The following is a 9251-nucleotide window of genomic DNA, read 5'->3' on the forward strand; positions in this document are numbered from 1 at the left end:
AAACTGCAAAACAAAAGGCAAAATAGAAAAGAAATATTTTTGGCTGATGCAAGATTGCCAAGAACCAAGGATGCTCCTACATCAAAATATTATAATTTCTAGACTCGTTAAGGGAATAGCAGTAAATGTTTAAGAGTGGCTAATTTATATTTTTGTAATTAGCATTATATAAATATAAAAAACTTGAGCAATGTCTCCACACGTATTTTATCTTGATTCTTATGAGTGCAAAAGTTGACTCTTGTGCATGATTACTTTAGTGAAAATTTATATAAATTTGATCTCAAATGATTTTAGATCGCATTTTTATAATACCTAAACTAGTTTGGAAAATGAAAAGAAAAGAAAGAAATATATTCAATATGAACATAAAATATTTGCTAGGTTCTTTGGTGCCCTATTAACATTATCATATTTGTTCCATAGTTACATGAAACAAGCTTGGGCATACAATCACATAGTGTAAAGCAATAGGGACTTCATTACTAGAACTAAAACTATAATGTATTTGTATTTTAACATTGTTATAAGATGACACTTTTTGGGTAATCTGTTTTTGGCTTGGGACTATAGTCTTTGTAGTCACACAAATCTGTCCAGCTTAATTAAATAAATATTCGCTATTTATTTGATTAAAAATCCACTAGCCATCAATTAATTAAATTAATATTTAATTAATTCATCCCCAAACATTCTTCTATTAATTAAATAAATTATTCAATTTATTTTAATTAATTCATTAAATCAAATTCCAATCAATTAAATAAATAAAATCTATTTATTTAATTAAATCCCCCTATTCCTCTTTTAAATAAATTAAATAAAAACATTTATTTAAATCATTATCCTCCCCCCCACTTGCATTTTCCTACAAATGCAACTTGCACACATTTATTGAAATAAATTAATTTATTTTTAATAAAATCCTATTTTCCCTCACCCACCAAATCCACTTGCAAAATCTAATACCCTTCTAGATTCTTCTAATCCCTTCCTAATTAGCCGAATCCATCCACTAATTATTGTCACATTCCTAAGCAAAATGGAGTCACTTCTCAAAGACTCCAAAGTCTTTGAAAAGAATTTAATGCTTTGTGTGTTCAACAAATTAACCCCCAAAGTCTTCCAAGACCACTAATGGCTCTTACATGACCATTTATGGCTCTTACATAACCATTTATGGTTATTTCAAACTTGTCCCCCTAAACATTTATTGTTTTGACCATATTCATCCATTTCACATTTGCACAAGAGTTTATCCATTGGATAAAAGCTTTATTCTTTGAATAAAGAGTTTATTCATTCAACTAACCTTGACTTTAAATCCCAAGATCATATCAAGCATTTAATGCTTATTCCCTCCCCTCTCAACCTATCTCACATTGACACTTGTCATCCTGGGATTGGGTTGAAAGCCCTCACATGGATTGGAAATCATTCAATCCTGACCCTTGTTGAGATTGCTCAATCTCAACCATCCATTGCTCCATTTTTCCTATAAATAGAGCCCATTTCTTCATAATCCAGATCTTGAAAACTTGTATGCATTTAAGTTATAGGCATTTTAAGAGAGCATTTTAGCATAATTAACTAATATCTTGTTATTTTGGATAAAATCAATCATTTTAGTATCAATAGCTTAATATTTGCTTCTTTATTTACATTTAGAGCAATATTTCAATCTCAATCCTCCATAAGCATCCATAGTGAAAAAAGCTACTGAGAGCTACACTATTTTGGAACTTGGAGAGGAGAGGAACAAGGGAGAAGGAGTTAAGGACATGCTAAGAGGCATTTGGAGATGCCTCATTATCTTTGTTTCATTAGTTAGAGATATTAGCATGATTTTAGTGTCTCTCTTGATATGCCTGTTTAGATTAGTTTTTGATTGACTAACACTAATAGTTTCTTGTCTTGTGTGTGGTTTATCTTAGACTAACCTTGTCCACTTTGCAGGGCATCATTTCGTGAACCCAACGTGAATCTGAGCACCAAAAATATCATTTTTTAACCACTAACATGTTTGAATATTGAAAATGTCACACAGGTTGCGCTTTGGCGCTATTGAACTCATTCTAGCGCTATCGATACTTATAGTTTTAGCGCTATTGTTCTTACAATAGCGCTATTGCCTCAAGTTCAGCGCTTTTGAAACTGTTTTGGCACGTTTGACATCATTTTAGCGCTATTAACCTTGTTTCAGCGCTTTTGCCTCTCTATCTTTCCCCTTCTTTCAACGCTTTTAAGTTAAATAGCGCTTCTGTTCAAACATAGACTAGCGCTATTGTAACAGAATGTTGTAAAAATCACCTTGTAACCAAAAAAATAAAAAATTTTAGGCTTGCGGAAGCCCCACTTGGACATAGATTTTACTAACAATTTGTTGTTTGTGTAGGTTAAAACTCACCATTAAAAATCACAAATTTTCCTTTGGTGCATTAAAACTTGAAACAAAGAAAATTTTCGTGCTTTCTAGTTAGGGTCACTCGTCTTTGGTGCTTTAAAATTGAACAAAACAAACTTTATTTCTTGCAAGTTAGGAAACAAACTTCGTTTTGGTGCTTAAAATCAACAAAACAAAATTTATTTTCTTGCATCAACTTAAAGAAATTTACAATCAAACACTTTGTTTTGGGCAATCTAAAAAGAACAAGCCATTTTTCATTAAATCTCAAAAACAATTTTACTTCAAGCAAAACGTGCCTTTGTTAAGTTGACCAAGATTTCATTTTTCCTAGTTTACAAAAAATATTGCCTTTGAAGTTAAAAAGAACACCATGGTTGTTGGAACAACATCTCCAAATAGTTAGATCACATTGCGATAATGGATGAAAAAGAACAAGTGTTTTTCGTGCTTGGCACACTTGTGCAAAAAGTCGATCGAGTGGTCCTACCTCTAACACACACTATCCTCTCCCTTGGCTTTCGTGGTCCTAGGTGCAAGAGAAAAGTGTTAGTAACACTCAAAATTTTATCTTTTTAAGAGAGGCTTGCCAAGGGATCGATACTCTTGGGAACGACCTCGAGCGGTAAATCCTTCGAGCCGCTATAGAAATCAGGTGAGAGAGAAAGCTGTAGCCTTGGGTATAGCTATTCCTACAGTGTAACTGGCCAAAAGGACAAATAGGCCCCACCACCAGTTACAAGGCTCTTAAGTGAGTCATTGCAGAATGAACTTATGTCCAAAAACATCGAACATGACTAAACACCTTTAAGTAGTAGCCCACCCATTCTATTAATTGAGGATATTTGCGATATAATTTAGTGCAAGAGCATAGATGGTTTGGCTCCCAAGATACTCACCATACATATTTCCTTGAGTAGAAACATAGCTTTTTGAAAAGTCACTTGTGGCTTGATAAAAGTGGTGACTCCCCCATCATAGGGATCATCTATTTGTTATGCTCATGCAAGACTTAGTATATCACATCCTTACCTGCCACGACAGGATTCATAAGGTATGTAGTACCAAAGTCGAAGAAATATCAAGATGTGGGCTAAATTTATCACAACTGGCCATTTGACCTTAGGGATAAAAAGTGTTTGAAGTGTGTTCATTTTAAAGACCAAGTGCAAATTGAGCCGACTTCAGGCTTTGGAAATACACCTTAAAATACATCTAAAGGAAGGGTCATATACAAGTCCAAGGATTGGGTTGATCTAGACCCATACTCATTTGTGCCTTTGAGGCAACATTCTTGTGTTTGTGTGCTTGCGCTTTTTTCTTGTCAAAGAAACATCAAAAGAAGATCACTCCCAAAAACAAAGTATTCATCCAACCAAACATTTTTTAAAAACAAACAAACACATCAAAAACAAAGTGCAAACAACAAAGAGTCAAATTTTATAACCATTCTTCACATCTTGCGAAAAAAGAAGCATCATCAGAATATCAACTTGAAAAGAAGACCATTAAGCTCAAAGGCTTTGATCAAAAGGAGGAGATTCTTCTATATAAATAGACAAATCTTTGTCTCACATAAAGTCTTTCTGCGTCACATGCGTCTCTACCTTCAAGGCAAAACAAACGAATTTGATTCAGAATCATTGAACCGCAGAGGTTTTATGCAATATAGAGCTTTGAATTATCACAAAAACCAAGGAGGTAAGATAAATCCCAACTTTTTCCCAAACGTTTGTATCACATACAACATAGCTCGAGAAATACCACCAACACCCGAAAGGGGAGAGGTAGAGTTTGTCCCATTTGTGACACAAAGCTTTTATTGAAGTTGAAAACATTTCATCCATTATCTTACTCATACATCATCATTTCATCATCAATCCATTTCCAACTCTCAAAACATTAAGAGGTTCTTGCTCCAAGTTCTCTTTTTAGATATTGATTGAATCAAAAAAACATCACATCACTTTTTAGATTGTTTCTACATCTAGGATAATCTCATCCTAAGAAACACATCTACGCAGGTTAAAACTAGTTTATGAGTGAATCCTCTCATTACTAGGTAGTTAAATCTGTAACACATCTCAGATTTCTCTACACCTTATCACAGCAAAAACTTATCAAACAAGCAAGCAATTCAAAGAAGGAATTTCGGTTACATCTACCTTAAAAGTGCTAAGAGATCCACATGCAACACAATTCACCAATCATCAATCTCTCATTTCACCAAAAACTCATCATCATTTTCACTCAACTTCAACAAAGACTCATAAACAAAATGGCTCAAACCCAATCACGGTCAAGGCAACGAGAAATAGAAATAGAAGAAGAAGAAGAGGAAAATCTCAATGAATTTCAAGAAGCACTTGGAGGAAATGCGAATGACGAAAACCCAAGTACTCCTACTCCTGCAACAATAGAAAGGGCTCAGCATAACCCTCTCTTTAACAGACTGTTTGACGGAATACTCAAGAGCAATGTGGATGCTCACTTCCTAAAACTCGCACAAGAAGGAGCCAAACTCCCCTCTGACTTTGATCTTTCCCAATTAAGACAAGCATCAAAAAGACAAAGTCGCCATGAAGAGGAAAGAGGTAGAGATCCCATCAGATATAACATTCCTTGAGGTAACTCACCACCTCCTCCTCCAAATGAAATGGAAATGTTGTGGCAACAAGTTGAGAATCTCGCCCAACAACTTCATAGTGGTGTCAAAACTAACCAGTTCTCACTCAATGACATATGTCCCTATCCTTTTGATAGGAATCTTTATATGCCACCCTTTCCACGAGGATTCGAAACACCCAAATTTGAAAAATATAGAGGGAAGGGAGATCCTCATGATCATGTCAGAGAATTTCATTCCACTTGTCTCGAAGTGGCATATGAAGACAACTACCTAATGCGCCTTTTTCCCCAAAGCTTGGGAGGAACAACCACATCATGGTTTTACCGACTATCAGGTGGCATTAGAACATTTGAGGAACTCATCCAGAAGTTCCTAGCTCATTACTCTCATAACATTGAACACAACATCACCATGGCTGATCTGTGTAACACCAAACAAAAACCAGGTGAACTATTCTCAGTATTCCTGCAACGATGGTGCCAAATGTCTAGTAGACGTTCTCTTCAGTTACCTGAACGAGAACTAGTGGAAATATTCATTTCCAACTTAAACGAAGAAATGGAATTTCACCTGGATGTTAAAGACACAGACTCTTTTAATGATATGATCACCAAGGGTTTGAAGTGTGAACGGGCACTCATTAAGAAAGGACTCATCAAAATCTATAATGAACCAAAGGATGGTCCTTGCCCACGCTTCAATAGTGATAAACCAAGCTTCTGGAATAAAAATAAGAATATCGTCAATGATGGGGTTGTGGATGCCCGGATTATCCAAAATGCACAACCTGTGGTTCGGTTTGTAGGACAAAATCCTCCACCTCAGAACAACACAAATGTTCCTTCCAATCAAAATCACATCACATCTCATGATGAACCTAGACCTCGTTAGCGAAAACAAAAATGAACATACACTCCCTTAGGGGAACCCATTGAAACAGTATTGCGACAACACATTTCTCAAAATTTGGTCACTCTACCTAAACTATCAAACTATGAGCCTCAGGTCAAACCCGCATGGTGGAGAGATACTGAACATTGTGAATTCCACCAAGGAAGAGGACAAGACAAGTAATTGTCACCGATTAAAAGATCTTATTCAGGATCTTATTGACTGAGGAGAAATTGAAATTGAAGGACATGACCCAAAAACAACAAATAATGATCATCTGATGTTCAAAAATCCACTTCCATCGCAAGATCAACGGGGTCCTTCCACTTCAAGGCGAGGCATTGATACCACTGATTATACACAGGCTGCATATAATTACACTGTCAATCATCTGTATGATGCCAGTGAACAAGTTGCAACAATAACCTTCAAAAATCCCAACTCAAATTGCAATGTTGTTACACGTCGTGGCAAGGTCACCATAAAGGCAGCTCCACAAGGCACCACCTCCATACCAAAGCAGTACAATCTTGTGGAACAATTAGACAAAATGCCTGTGCTTATATCCATTTTAGAGCTTTTGCGCCTATCACCCTCTCATAAAACTATTTTGGATCAAGCACTCCAAGAGGTGTCAATCCCTGCAAACCTAAATATAGACCAATTTCAAGCCATGGTTGGAAGTCTAAAGTCATCATCTTGTCTCACTTTTTTTGAAAGTGACAACTCTTCCTTCCAGCAACCTCATAACGCCTCACTCCACATCGAAGGATTTATTAACTAGCATAGGATCAAGCGAGTCTTGATCGATAATGGGGCAGGCCTGAATATTTGTACACTACAGTTGGTCATAGCATTGGGATATGCAGTAGAATTAGTGGATCCTCGTAAGAAGATCACAATCAAAGCCTATGACGATGCAGAGCGTTCATCCAAAGGAGCTGTGGTATTACCAATTTGAGTGGGCCCTGTGGTAAAGCACATCATTTGTCAGGTTTTGGACCTTCCTCTGCCATACAATCTATTGTTAGGAAGACCTTGGATACATGCCATGCAAGCCGTTCCATCTACCTACCATCAATGTATCAAGTTCCCACACAATGGTGTAGAGATCACAATCCTGGGTGATGCAAATCCCTTTGCGTACTATCATAATATCAGTCATCAACCAGAGATTACTGTTCCTAATAATAGAGAAGCCATTCCCTCCACATCATATATAAGTCCCGCCTCTCTTGCCAGTTCAAACACCACTATACCCAAGCAAGAAAAGCTTAAAATGAAAATAGCAGAGGAAGGTCCTGGGGAATACAACTTGAGTCAACTCTTTTGTGTGGGACAAATGCCCACTCCTCCTAGAACACATGGTAAACCGCAGTAGTTACTCTAGCAACCACTGATCATGCCAGCATGTGCTTTGACACCTTTCATCCTTGGAAAGAGTCAAGAAGAAGAAACCCAAGATGAGGACTTAGCAAAATGGATCTATAAAGATCCCATCACCACTGATATACCACAAGCTACACTTCCTATGGATCAAAATGGCAAAGGACTCCTCATTATGCAAAGAATGGGGTATGATGGTCAGAGTACTTTGGGATATTGAAAATAAGGATGACATGAACCACTGCTCCCAGAATTAAAGCCCAAAGGTAATACAGGCCTAGGCTTTGAAAAAGAGATCTTTCCTAAGCTCAGATTCAAAGGAAAACCTAGCAAACCATTATGTCAGCCTACTGCAAAAATAACACCTTTCATTATTAAAGCAGCATCAAGCACCATCCCAACTGCCGCACCGAGGCTCAAAACTCCAACACCACCATCTACAATACCAATCATCCCACCAAGCGAACTAGTAATCCCATCAATAGTACCATTAGCAACAACAACTGTATCGGAACCCGCAGTAGCATCTATGGCACCAACAGTTCTAGCAAAAGCCACTGAGTCAACACTATCGATACTCCCTATACCAGATTCCTTGATCCCCATCAATCTTCCTGCAGCACCGATCACTACAAAGGTACGTCAACCAATCACACCTGCAGTATTTAACTCAAAAGACATCCCAGTATGGTATAGTAATCGGATGCTGGAAAGTGACTCAGAGACCGACTCACATGAGTGGGAATTTGATTCTGTACAGCTTAACACTTTAGATGAGGAAGACACATCACTACCTCCACCACGCAAAGACATCCCTATTTACAGAGAAGCACAGATAAAGACTTCTTGGGTTCCTGAGCTGGAAACATCTTCCACAGACCCTACGTCTCATCCTACACCTGATTCTGACAGGGAGAGTACCATCAACGACCTTCACCATAACATCTTAACCCTCACTGATACATCTAGCACACTTGACCTAATCGATGAAGTAATGCCCATTATCCACCTTGAACTCATCGAATGGAACCAACCAAATCCCCCATGTCTTGACCTCTTCCAAAACGATGAGGCCATCATTGAATTTTTAGAATTAAGGGATAACCTACCAAGTGGGGATCACAAAGCTGGATTTGCCATTGAACTTAATAGCGCAGCATACTTCGAGGCAGATGCCAAACCTTTCAGCTGCAAAAATATAACATTAAAACATGGATCTTCTAGTGAAAACCACACTGTGGCACTATTTGATCCAACAAAAGTAAAAAGAAAGAGCGTATCCAATGGTGAAAACCTCTCTGAGGCACCTGAGGATGAAGGGTTTGACCTTCTCCCTGATAGTACACAATAGGAACAATCAATGATTCTCATCGAGGAAACCAAAGAATACAATGTGGGGACTCTTGAAAATCCTCATCTCATACATCTAGCATCTCTTCTCACTCCAAAGGAACAACCTAAATTTATAGAGTTCTTCCAGAAGTGTCAAATCAACTTTGCATGGTCATATGTAGACATGCCTGGGCTTGATCCTGATTTAGTCATGCATCACCTTACCATAGCAGAAGGAGCCAAACCTGTCAAGCAAAAGCTTCGTAAGATGCATCCTCAGATTGCAGTGCTAGTCAAAACAGAACTCAAGAAACTCCTAGATGTTGGTTTCATTAGACCAATTGATTATGTAGAATGGATTTCCAATATTGTGCCTGTCGGCAAACCAAAAGGGGGCATCCGCATTTGTACTGACTTCAGAGATCTAAACAAGGCCTATCCTAAGGATGACTTCCCCCTTCCCAATATTGACATCATAGTGGATTTGACAGCAGGACATGCCATGCTTTCACTCATGGATGGCTTTTCCGGATACAATCAAATAAAGATCACACCAGAAGATCAACATAAGACAACCTTCACTTGTCCATGGGGCACATATTGCTGGAA

Source organism: Cryptomeria japonica, chromosome 7 (genome assembly GCF_030272615.1).
Source record: "Cryptomeria japonica chromosome 7, Sugi_1.0, whole genome shotgun sequence".
Classification (NCBI taxonomy): Eukaryota; Viridiplantae; Streptophyta; class Pinopsida; order Cupressales; family Cupressaceae; genus Cryptomeria; species Cryptomeria japonica.